This window comes from Nannobrachium achirus, assembly GCF_963921795.1.
Source record: "Nannobrachium achirus genome assembly, chromosome: 3".
NCBI classification, from domain to species: Eukaryota; Metazoa; Chordata; class Actinopteri; order Myctophiformes; family Myctophidae; genus Nannobrachium; species Nannobrachium achirus.
This window is the reverse complement of record NC_137812.1, coordinates 8,618,844-8,632,882: the sequence shown is the minus strand read 5'-3', so window position 1 is coordinate 8,632,882 and position 14,039 is coordinate 8,618,844.

The window sequence follows — 14,039 nt, the reverse complement described above, 5'->3', positions numbered from 1 at the left end:
GCACACACACTCCTTACCTGCCAAACTACAACCTCCAAGGACCCCCGGAGCTCCAGGGACCCCCAGGTCCCGGGGGGACCCCCAGGTGTAAAAAATGACCAAATGTGCAAAAATGACCAAATGACCACCCCAACGGGGCTGCTCACGGGGAATTCCTGGGGACCACCCACTCCTGGTGCTCCAGAATGGATGCAAAAGTGGTGACGCCCCCAGTGGAGGACCCCCTCCACTGCAGCTCACATAAAATGCCGTAACTCGGGCTAGGAGCGTCCGGGAGAGCCGGGGCCGGTACCTATTCGTCCGCCAAGGCAACGCGGAGACCCCACCCCTCATTTCTCACATGGCCCTCTTGTAGCGCCACCATGAGGCCCATTCTTGTAAAACACATTTTTGTACACTGCTCCTAAAATTTTTGCCCTAAAATCACGCAAATCGGTTCACAGTATGTCTACACTCATCCCATCAACATGAATCAGTCCCATATAGCGCCACCTTCAGGCCGATTTTTAAAAACACATTTTTGGACACTGCTCCTACAGATTTTGCCCTAAAATCACGAAAATCACTACACAGTATGTCTACACTCATGTCATCAACATGGATCAGGAAGATTTTGGAAATAAGCCCTATTTGTGGAGTCTTACTGGTTATACTGTATTTTTGGGGCGTGTCGTGTAGTCTACCTGCACAGCCTTTACCTACTGGTAGATCACGATCTACCTTTTGGGCGACCCTGGCCTAACTGTTTGACTCTACTGCACCATGGTGCATCTGGCCTGGCTAATCGTCTATCTCAGGGATGGCAACTTTGATGATGGAGTGGGCCACTGTATTTCTACACTCACTCCAGAAGGCCACATTGCATACTGTCTGACAGAAACCTCTCCGTATTTTAACTTTTTTCATAAATTAATGCCCTACTTCGTCATTCTATGTCACACAAAAGTAGCAAAAATAGCCGATCTACAAGCTCAAAACGCTATCTGCTATTCTAGCTATTTTTGACCCATCCAAAATGTTTTACCTGAGCGCCTGTGGGGGCTTTGGAATAGCGGCACTGGCGTTACATACATACAAACACACTTACTGTATGTAGTAGGGAAAATAATCAGGGAAATACTGGGGGAAAAAGTCTTCATGCCATTCTGTATGGAAGTGAGAGGCTTTAGGGTTATTTGTAATGCTACTGACCCTGGAACAAAGCATTGCATTGTGGGTTTGCCTACTTTAGAAGCCATCTCGATGCAAATCAATCAAGTCACCTTAATTCAAGTGATATATTGTCGTTGTCGGGTGAAAACCTTGTATGTCCAAAACCGTTTGTTTTGCATTTATCATTTAAAACATAATTTAAACTAGTGAAAACAGCCGATCTACAAGCAAAGAACGCCTCGCACCGCAAGTGACCCAATTCACGCCCCGCCCACTCAGCAACTTCCTGGTGCTGAACAAGATATATTATATAAGAAGGTATGGTCGCCAAAACGGCTGGGCATCCGCCATTGACGCTCATGGGAGCCAAAACTGGGACCGGAAGTTGTGTGAACTGCAATGGAGTCCATGGCAGAAGGATGACAGCCAGCTGGACCATGCTTGTGAATAAATTATTTCTGAACGTTTGTCTCCTTTGTCAGTTAATCGGTCCAGGAATATAAAATAATGCATATCACAAGTTGTTTTCCAATCAATTGTTTTTTCATGTGCACACTGTATAATTTTATTGGGGCATCTAAACAGTGTCATCCTCCGTCATGTATCATTTCTGGTAGTGTTGCCAGGTTCTGAGAAATAAGCAACCAGGCCTAGGAAAACAAGACCAAAATAACCAACTAGGTCCAGGCAGGTACTCGGCTCTTATGAGCACTTACTGCTGTATTGAAAATAACCATCAACAAGCTATAGATCTGCTAAGATTTTGATAACTTGTCAAATGCGACATTCTGCATAATGAGCACTTTCTATATTGGTAGCCTACTTAAATTATATTTTAGCATTATTTTTTTTATTCCTGAGTTTAACTTGTGAGATTATTTCTAAATTGCTGTATTGATTTGTTACTTACAGTTTGCAGAGACAGGTAGGCCTACAGAGAAGTAGGCTACAGTACAGTACAAGTTCTGCTAAAATTATTTTTCCAAGTAGGCTATGGCTTGTTTCCATGGGGTCCTTTGTACTCAATTGATCGAAACATTGATAATATTGATGATACTTTTACTCAAGTAAAAAACGTTGGTACCACCACCACCACTTAGAACCACTGGTTGAAACAATAAAAAGCCCATTCCCTTGTTACTGCATATCCTATGCAAAGTAGCCTACTGTGCTCCATTGGTCTCTTTCAATGTTATGAGATACATAAAGTGGCTTGAAATAAGACGAAAAGCTTACTAGGATCTCCTTTTAGTTGACCTTGTACCAATGTTTACAATTAGGCCTACTGTCATAAAACTATGTTTTCTAGGCTTCTAATACATTCTTCAATCAATAAAAAACAAATAAATAAGCAACTTGTTCACTTTAGAACAGGGGTCTTCAATCTGCTCCATCAGATGGAGCAGATTGAACATTCGTAGGCTATATTCATGTAGGCCTATAACATTGTGTTTCATATGTAACATATTCATACTTTTATTTTAAACATGAATACATAGGCATACCTTATTGAGAAGAACAATGTCAAGAATACTATCAACAATGTCAATTGCACAGTAAGCATGTTTTATTTTTAACATAAATGTGGAAAATGTTTTAAAAGATATTTGAAGATAAATGGACATTTGGGGGGAAAAGAGTCAAAGAAATGTATTTATTTATGCATGTTCATCAATCAAGCAATAATTTTGCGGACCCCTGTAGTACCTCCGCGGACCCCCTGGACCCCCCGCCCCCCCCCCCCCCCCCCACCCCACACACACACACACACCCCACACACACACTCCCGAGACGCCACCTACAACAACCAATATTTACAAGCAACTTCACAGATAAATAAGCCCAAAGTCGCTTATAATAAGCACACATGGCAACACTAAATCCTTGGCACGTTCAGAACGTACTTTGTACTCTTTAGATACCTCTATACAATTACACAGTGTGCACATTGAAAAGTAACATAGCAGAAAAAAAAAGTTTTATATGATGTCTTTTATTTTCCAGAAGTGATTATTTGACAAAGGTCTAAGACAGTCAGAATAATTGTTTGTTGGTGGTTTGTTCATGAGCTTCTCCACGGACTTCCATGGAATCCAATGCAGGCCACCAAACTTCCGGCTGCAGGCCTGGCTCCCATGGTGAGACGAATCTGCCGTCTGGAATTGCATGATAGCGAAAATGACGTATATGTCCCTACCTTGTTTTTAATTTCCTTGGTGCTGAAGTCACACTTTGAAGGGTAAACCCTGCTAAAAACCCATAGTTAACACAGAAATCGCAAATTGAATGCAATTTCCGAATAGTACAGTATAAAATACATCTAGCATGACCAGATAATCTAAACGGGCTCAGACTAGCCGTTTTGAACAGTCGGGCGCTCCGCACGCTACAGGATTCTATTCAGATTGAGTCGGGCCTGAACAAAGCAATAAAGCCTACATAATATAAAATACAAAATGTCACGGGGCTGTTCTTCGCCTTGCAACACACACACACGCACACGCACACAACAACACATAAACGTTATCCACACAACACCATCGCTTCGTGCAATGGAGAAAAAAAAAACGCTTCAATTGTGTCCCATTTTGATGATCATATGAGTTCACTTTGACACGTTTCATGTCAATCCATGCCTCTGTTCAACTCTCTGACTTTTACCCTCTCTGTCTCTATCACTGCTGCGTGCTGCGTGCTGTCTGCTTCTCATGGTGCCTGATTTATGATTAGTCGTATAACTGTGTGGCGCACAGAACATTAGATTTCCAAGATCAAACTGCGTCCCTCCGCGCCACATTGTAGGGTTTGTAGATCAGGCAGTGGGCGCGTAGGCTACTTGCACTCGTGTGCTGTTCCCACTTCAGTCTGTGACTGACTGGTAGTGACTATTTCTGCTGATATAAAACAAACTCGCGACCATTGAGTTTTAATTCCCATCGCAAGCAATCATGATACAACCTGGGAGGAAGGATGTGGATCATTATTTGAAATAATAAGCAGTGTATTTATGTGTATTGCTTTTTTGGGGGGGAACTTGTTTTTAGTCCCAAATATACTGTAATGCTTTAAAAAGGACAGGCCTATTAGGCCTATATCCATATCCAGGTTTATCATTGTCAGTTTTGATAAAGTCATTTTATTTTATAATAGTTAAGGTAACGTGCGCGCATATTTTCTAAACCTGCTGTCTGTTAAAATACTTGTGCGTGCGAAACGCCTGGCTATGCGGGGCGGGGCGCGCTGTGCCCGGAGTAGCCAGGAGTTGTTAACCCAGCTGGTAGATCAAACAACGAGTTGATGATGGCCCATTAATTAAGCTACACGCTGTACCTATGGCCAATTGGAACTTGAAAGGAGTAGAGATTACATAACTGCACCGTGCACGGACCATCAGAGAAAGTGACTGACGTGGGGTGAGCTGCTGTTGTAGGCTGCTTCCACCACGGACGGTTCAAGTTCAAGACAGGTTCAAGTTCAAGACAGGCAAGTGTCTGCTTTTACTTTAGTGGCCATGGCCTAGGCTTTCAATCCCTGTCTTTTAACAAATTATCGCGGTGTGGGCGGATGGATCAATCAAATATAATCATTAAAAAAAGATCCGAGGGCACGGAGATCCAAATCCAATGTCCCAGAGAGAGAGAGAGAGAAAGAAAGAAAGAGAGGACGGTTCTGTCTGGTCCATTTGAAGAACTGTAATCCAGCATTTTGAGGTGGAAACATGGAGAATGCACAGGTTTATCATACATTTGAGAGTGAGAACCATAAGTTTAATGTAACTTGGAGGAGGAGAGCAGAGCTGGAAAGTTATTAGCGAGTCCAGACAGCTGTGGCTCTTGCACTAATTGGTTTGGCCTAGTTTTACGTCTTTGTTGATTGATTGATTGATTTCGTGTGTGTGTGTTGATTGATTGATTGATTTCGTGTGTGTGTGTGTGTGTGTGTGTGTGTGCGTGTGTGTGTGTGTGTGTGTGTGTGTGTGTGTGTGTGTGTGTGTGTGTGTGTGTGTGTGTGTGTGTGTGTGTGTGCGTGCGTGTGCGTGTGCGCGTGCGCGTGTGTGTGTGTGTGTGGAGAGAGAAAAAGAGATAGCTCTGTCACTCAGATATGTATGCTCAGAGACTTGCGTCTATCAGCAGCTGCTGTACCTATTTTCAATCAGTCCCCTGCTGCTATTCCAGTCTTCCAGACCAGTACTGATCCAGGAAAATATCAAACATGTTTGAAAAGAGTCGGGCTACCCCCGATCGTCCTCCGAGCCACTCGGCTGGGCTCCGAGTGGATCTGTGAGACCTCACGCTAGACGACGTTCATGCCCGATAGTCGGGCACGTTTCAGTCGGAGGAAGCCCGATTGTCGGGGGGGTAATTAAATAGCCCGATTATCGGCTAGTGTGCGGCCAGCTTAAGTCAGTAAGTAAGTCAGTAATGTTCTTGCAAATTTCTGCACGTAATAACTGCCGCACAATTTACGCCACCCACGCAATATATACATCAAAACGTGCGGCTCGGCCGGGAATAGGTTGCTATTACTTTTCTTTCCGATCCGCGTTACCATGGCAACGTAATTCGTAAAAAATTACGCGCAAAAACCCCCATTGACTTTGAATGGGGGACGCCGAAAAAAAACCAGAAACTTTTGCGCCACATAACTCTGCCATACTTTCGCCTAGCAACGTGATTTAAACTTTAAAATGCACACACAACTTTGGTCTTTTTCCGGCCTCTACATCTCATGAACCGTTTGTCGTACAGATACGTGGAGGGCATCAAATGACTTGATTAAGAGTCCTTAACCTTAATTGGGCCTATTTCGCCAAACAGGAAGTGCGCTTCACCAAACAGGAAGTGACCCTTTACCTTGTGAACCGTTTGTCGTACAGACGCGTGGATGGCATCAAATGACTTGATTAAGAGTCCTTAACCTTAATTGGGGCCTATTTCGCCGAACAGGAAGTGCCCCTCACCAAACAGGAAGTGACCCTTGATCTCGTGAACCGTTTGTCGTACAGACGCGCGGGTTGCGTCAGATGACAAGATTAAGAGTCCTTAACCTTAATTGGGGCCTATTTCGCCAAACAGGAAGTGCCCCTCACCAAACAGGAAGTGACCCTTGATCTCGTGAACCGTTTGTCGTACAGACGCGCGGGTTGCGTCAAATGACAAGATTAACAGTCCTTAACCTTAATTGGGGACTATTTCGCCAAACAGGAAGCGCCCCTCACCAAACAGGAAGTGACCCTTTATCTCGTGAACCGTTTGTCGTGCAGACGCGTGGGTGGTGTGAAATGACTTGATTAAGAGTCCTTAACCTTAATTGGGGCCTATTTCGCCAAACAGGAAGTGCCTCTCACCAAACAGGAAGTGACCCTTTATCTCGTGAACCGTTTGTCGTACATACGCGTGGGTGGCGTCAAATGACTTGATTAAGAGTCCTTAACCTTAATTGGGGCCTATTTCGCCAAACAGGAAGTGCCCCTCACCAAACAGGAAGTGACCCTATATCTCGTGAATTGTTTGTCGTACAGACGCGTGGGTGGCATCAAATGACTTGATTAAGAGTCCTTAACCTTAATTGGGGTCTATTTTGCCAAACAGGAAGTGCCCCTCACCAAACAGGAAGTGACCCTTTATCTCGTGAACCGTTTGTCGTACAGACGCGTGGGTGGAGCAATATGACTCGATTAAGAGTCCTTAACCTTAATTGTGGCCTATTTTGCCAAACAGGAAGTGCCCCTCTCCAAACAGGAAGTGACCGTTTATCTCGTGAAACGTTTGTCGTACAGACATGTGGGTGGTGTCATATGAAGAACCATAATGTTAAAGCTTATGCAAAAAATGCTAATGTTAAAAAAATGTAACGCTAATGCTAACACCAACCGCTACACAAGGTTGCACAGACTTAGCGAGCTGCAGGCACACTTAAAATTTCGTTAGAAAAGAAAATGTCTACGAAATTTTAAGTGTGCCTGCAGCTCTCTAAGTGTGTGCAACCTTGTGTAGCGGTTGGTGTTAGCATTAGCATTTTTAGCATTAACATTAACATAAGCATTAGCATTTTTAGCTTAGCATTAGCGGAAGTAGCGGTTAGCATTAGTGGTTAGCCGTTGGGACTGTGGGACCACCCACCGAGTTTGAGACCAGTAACGTGTTGGGAAGTGGAGACATGGATGTTTAAAGCCCAGCCAATAGGAAGGCAGAGGGGGTGGGGCTTAAGCAATTACAGATAATTCCTATTGGCTATGTAAGTACACACAGCGAATTTGGAGACGGTACCATGCTGCAAACTGGAGATATAGCTGTTTAAAGCTCAGCCAATAGGAAGATAGGGGCGGGGCTTAAGAGGGGGCGGGGCTTACGTAATAAGTCCCTATTGGCCGTTCAAGTCCAGACACCAAGTTTCAAGACGGTACCATGCTGTGAACTGGAGTTATGGCTGTTTAAAGCCCATCCAATAGGAATACAGAGGGGGCGGGGCTTAATCAATTACAGCTCATTCCTATTGGCCGGAAAAAGACCAAAGTTGTGTGTGCATTTTAAAGTTTAAATGACATTGCTAGGCAAAAGTATAGCAGAGTTATGTGGCGCCAAAGTTTCTTTTTTTTCGAGTCCCCCATTCAAAGTCTATGGGGTTTTTGGGCGTCGTTTTTTACGAATTACGTCGACATGGTAACGCGGATCGGAAATAAAAGTAATAGCACACTATTCCCGGCCGAGACGCACGTTTTGATGTATATATTGTGGGGGTGGCGTAAATCGTGCGGCAGTTATTGCGTGCCAAAAATTCCCCCATTCTAAGTCAATGGGGTTTTTGGGCGTAGTTTTTTGCGAATTACCGCCGCAATGGTAACGCGGATCGGAAAGAAAAGTAATAGCACACCATTCCCGGCCGAGCCGCACGTTTTGATGTATATATTGCGGCGGTGGCGTAAATTGTGCGGCAGTTATTACGTGCCGAAATTAGCGGGAAGGTTATTAAGTGTGCCTGCCATGCAATGCAATGGCAAAACACTTATTGTAATCCGCCATACTTAAGTAAGTCAGTAAGTCAGTCAGTCATGTTCTTGCAAATTTCTGCACGTAATAACTGCCGCACAATTTACGCCACCCACGCAATATATATGTCACGGTTAGATAGAGAAACGGTTAGATAGAGAAACGGAGCGCTTGTTGTGCGTCGAGGGGCGGAACAAGCGGTCGCTTTGACCCACAACAACGTCGCGTCGGCAGGAATGATAGCGCGCACCCCACGGAGGTTAGGGTTAGGGTTAGGGTTAGGCATAGTTTTACTGAGGTTAGGGTTAGGGTTAGGGTTAGAGTAAGGCATAGTAAGCTAATGGCTAAACACAGCCGAGCTGGGCTAGTAAATAAACAAAAGAGAGTCGCAAACGAGTGACGTCAGCGCCTGCACTAGTGAATGGCTGACTGGCTGTTGTCGCCATCTGGTGGTGATTGGTGTGTGGTGAACTACAAAACGAGCGCTCTTACCACAGTCTCACTGAGTTACCCAAAATGACTGTAACATATACATCAAAACGTGCGGCTTGGCCGGGAATAGGTTGCTATTACTTTTCTTTCCGATCCGCGTTACCATGGCGACGTAATTCGCAAAAAACGACGCCCAAAAACCCCATTGACTTAGAATGGGGGAAATTTCGGCACGTAATAACTGCCGCAAGATTTACGCCACCCCCGCAATATATACATCAAAATGTGCAGCTCGGCCGGGAATGGTGTGCTATTACTTTTCTTTCCGATCCGCGTTACCATGGCAACGTAATTCGTAAGAAACTACGCTCAAAAACCCCCATTGACTTTGAATGGGGGACTCCGAAAAAACCCCAGAAACTTTGGCGCCACATAACTCTGCCATACTTTTGCCTAGCAACGTGATTAAAACTTTAAAATGCACACACAACTTTGGTCTTTTTCCGGCTAATAGGGATGAGCTGTAATTGATTAAGCCCCGCCCCCTCTGTAACAGTAAGTGCCCTTCGCCAAACAGGAAGTGCCTCTACATCTCATGAACCGTTTGTCGTACAGATGCGTGGATGGTTTCATATGACTTGATTAAGAGTCCTTGACCTTAATTGGGGCCTATTTCGCCAAACAGGAAGTGCCCCTCACCAAACAGGAAGTGACCCTTTACCTCGTGAACCGTTTGTCGTACAGACGCGTGGATGGCATCAAATGACTTGATTTAGAGTCCTTAACCTTAATTGGGGCCTATTTCGCCAAACAGGAAGTGCCCCTCACCAAACAGGAAGTGACCCTTGATCTCGTGAACCGTTTGTCGTACAGACGCGCGGGTTGCGTCAAATGACAAGATTAAGAGTCTTTAACCTTAATTGGGGCCTATTTCGCCAAACAGGAAGTGCCCCTCACCAAACAGGAAGTGACCCTTGATCTCGTGAACCGTTTGTCGTACAGACGCGCGGGTTGCGTCAAATGACAAGATTAAGAGTCCTTAACCTTAATTGGGGCCTATTTCACCAAACAGGAAGTGCCCCTCACCAAACAGGAAGTGACCCTTGATCTCATGAACCGTTTGTCGTACAGACGCGCGGGTTGCGTTAAATAACAAGATTAACAGTCCTTAACATTAATTGGGGCCTATTTCGCCAAACAGGAAGTGCCCCTCACCAAACAGGAAGTGACCCTATATCTCGTGAATTGTTTGTCGTACAGACGCGTGGGTGGCATCAAATGACTTGATTAAGAGTCCTAACCTTAATTGGGGCCTATTTCGCCAAACAGGAAGTGCCCCTCATCAAACAGGAAGTGACCCTTTATCTCGTGAACCGTTTGTCGTACAGACGCGTGGGTGGAGCCATATGACTTGATTAAGAGTCCTTAACCTTAATTGTGGCCTATTTCGCCAAACAGGAACTGCCCCTCTCCAAACTGGAAGTGACCGTTTATCTTGTGAACCGTTTGTCGTACAGACATGTGGGTGGTGTCATATGAAGAACCATAATGTTAAAGCTTATGCAAAAAATGCTAATGTTAAAAAATGTAACGCTAATGCTAACACCAACCGCTACACAAGGTTGCACAGACTTAGCGAGCTGCAGGCACACTTAAAATTTCATAGAAATTTTCTTTTCTAGTATAATATAATATAATATAATATAATATAATATAATATAATATAATATAAACCAGGGAGGGACAGGACCCCTTAGCTCAGAGAGAGATCAAGCAGGGACCCTTGCTGTAGGCTAGGTATTATAGCCTACTGTACTGTAGGCTATTATATAAAACTGTATCACACAAATATTTGGCAGCCCCCCTGTAATAACCCTGAGGATTGGGGTCCCTAACCCCCAGTTGAAGACATGTACTAATAATGATATAGGCCTAATATATGATTAGTTATCAAACAATTCTACAAAAGCCAGTAGCTTTGTGTTCTCCCATAATACTATATGTTGGGTTGTTAGACAGACAACTACAGTACTACAGTGAAACAATAAATTGCCTTGAATTTAAATGTAATGCATTTATTTTTAGTAGCTACATGTTTTGTGAAATTAATGTGGGATGTAGGCTTGAATCGTGGTGAATCGTATCGCATCGTATCGGGGTCAGGGGTGAATCGTTATTTATTGTATCGGCAGGATTTCAATGTATCGCAATGATATTGTATCGCTGGCAGTGTATCGAGATGCGCATCGTATCGCCTCAGTGATGGACATTCATTCACACCCCTAATATATAGGCTATACAGAGCATAATTATGAGCGGAGCGGGGCTATTTTTAGTTTAGTTGAGAGCGAGCGAGTGGAGCGAGGATCACCTAAAAACGAAAATGAAACTGTTTCTGCAAGTTGTCATACATTTACTCAAGTACTGTACTTAAAGTACAATGTTGTTTTACTTTACTGGAGTATTTCCAATTGTCAATACTTTTACTTTGTGTCAAGTGTGGTAACTAAAACATGTTTATATCACTGCTCAATCAATGCGATTTGAGGTAATTACCTCAATACCGTTCGGCCATGGGAAGACAAATATCGCGGTAGATACATTTTGATACCGCCCCAGCCCTACCAAACAGAATCAAGCATTCGACCTAGCCGTATAATAAACTTAGCAACGGTCCACCTCTGCCCTCACTCACAGACATCATCTAGAATACAGTGGGATTACAGTTATGTACAGTTATGAGTCTATTGGGATCACCAGTACTTCAAGTCACTGTGATTCACTGGTTCCTGGCTCCTGGACTGGTTAATTAAGACTGGGGTTTCTCCCAGGGTTTGTGGTCTTCACTGCACGTTCCGCTGTGAAAATGTCCTTCAGGGAGGGCCTCGAGTTCCAGCCTTGTTCCTTGGCAAACAGGTAGACTTCTCCGAACAGATCAGGAAACATCTCCAGCAAGTCGATGTGTGCTACATCCTCAGCGCTGGGAACACAAAGCAGGGGTCACTGAAGAAGACACATCATCTGATGATGAACAAGCACGCACACCTGCACGCACGCACGCGCGCACACACACGCACACACCGTATCTGATCCAAGTCCAGTAATATACCGGTACATGAACGTTTGTCAATCCATGAAGCCTTGAATGAGGACTGCCCCAAAGGTCGAACTCCCGTTGGGTCAAACAGCGTCGGCAGGTTGGATAATCACCCGCGTCCGCAGGTTAAATACTCACCAGCGTCGGCAGGTTAGATAATCACCCGCGTCATGGCTACTGAGGTTGGGGTTAGGGTTAGGCATAGTTTTATTGAGGTTAGGGTTAGGGTTAAGGTTAGGTTTTGGTGTTCGGACCAAAGGGTGTTCGACCTAAGGACAATGTTACCGCCTTGAATGCTACTTACTGGTGCTCGTGGAGATCGTGCACGAAGCGCAGCAGTCCAAAGGAGTTCTCGGGGTAGGACTCCTTCTCTCCATCCATCTTCTGGACCATCTCAGGTGGGAACTGGAAACGTAAACAACTTCATTTTGGAACTTAATGGCCCAGTTCACGTCTGGGACAACCAGATCTTATTTTATTATTGTTTGGGATAGGTTAAAATATATATATATAATAATTGTTGTGTTCAATCTGTGTTTTAAGATATTTTAGTATTTCAGCATGACTAGTGATGCATTTGCATCATCAGTGATGCGTTTTGCATCATATGTTGCAAAATGCATCACTAGTCATACTGAAATACTAAAATATCTCAAAACACAGATTAAACACAACAAATAACTCAGGATTGTGTTGATCGTGTCCCAAACAACAATAAAATAAGATCTGGTTGTCCCAGAGGTCCTTTAAGGATGGATGTGAGCATGATATCAGACTTCAGTTACCTTGGCATTTCATATACAAAGTTATTTAAAGCTATTAAATAGGGTCTTACAGGATTAAAGATAGAGAAATAAAACAGAAAAGAACGAAAGCTCAAAACTTCTACTCACGTTGTCTTTCCACGAGTTGATCTGGACCTGCACAGCATGCTGGTCTAACTCCCTGACGAGGTCCTTGTCAGCATCTGGACGGTTCTCAAGATTTCCGATCCTTCTCAAGTACTCCACTTTCCTGGGAAAAAGAAATGGACAATCTGAAAGCATTAGGCTAAAATATAGGCATCTTGCCTTGCAGGAGGCAGGGCCGGGAAATGTCTGTGAGTCAGAGAGAGCACTAGGTGGAGAAAGAGACAGAGAAAGAGCCATTAGGTGGCTTTGGATCAAGAGGTTATAACCATGGGCATACGCTGCAGGGACACAGGCTGTGGTCTGATTAACCCCGGTCGGGTCCCCTGGACGAGGGTGTCTGATGTTGAAAGACCCCAAAAACACAATGACCCCAGGTTACATTAATGATGATGTTTCCCAGCTAGGGATAGCCAACAGTTAACCGTTACCGTTACCAGACATAGGTTTATAGCCGATCTGCAAGCTCAAAACCTGTTGCGTCCACGGCGAGTGAGCTTGTTGATGAGTGGAACGTTAAACCAGCCGTCTTTACACATTATGGACACACTACAGTGTAGTTGTTTTTAATGTGTAAATAGGTCACTTTATAATGGGGGGAAAACTGGTGTATTTTCCTTTTTTAAAATAGGTCAAAATAGTGCATTTTTTAACACATATCCATGTAATCGATAAGGCCTAACGGTGACCGGTTAAGAAAATGTCTCCATTTGGCGATCCCTAGTCCCAGCACATCTGTAGGATGTACTTTCCTATGCCATTGGAATAAACTGATTGAGATGAGATAAAATAATTACTTAGATTTCAGGGAATGCATGTAAAATGTTTCTTCTATCTTACCTCTCGTTTGTCCAAAAGAAGGGATGAGCCAGGGATTCCTCCACTGTAGGTCTTTTGGTTGGGTCTTCATTGATCATCCACTCGATGAGATCCTTGGCAAGCACATCCGGAACATGGTCCAGATTGTAGATTCCATCCACAATGTTGCCATCACATCTAGGGTATTTTCCAAATGGATGCTCACCTCGAGAAAGGATGTAATAGATCAACATCCCAGAGACCTTAAGAATGAGTATGAGAATGAGTAAGAACATGTTTATGCTGTAAAAAAAGAATAAAAAAGAAAGAAAAGACAAATTAAAACAAAACAACAACAACAACCTGGATATCAGTGCTTCTTTTATATGGGATATCACTTTCTGCCTCCAAAGTCTCCTTCGCCATCCAGCAACTCGTCCCTGAGGCTTTTGTGATGAGGGCTGTTTGTCCGTCAGGTAATAGTCGGCTTATTCCAAAATCTGCAAATTTTGCCCTGCCTCGAATATCTGCAAGGCAAAGTGGGAAGAACAATATGATAAAAGGGTTTCCCGATAGAGCAGAATAAATTCCACATAGTTTTCTTTCTTTTTGTTTTTTTATTGCTTACCTATCAAGACATTCTGGGGTTTGATATCTCGGTGG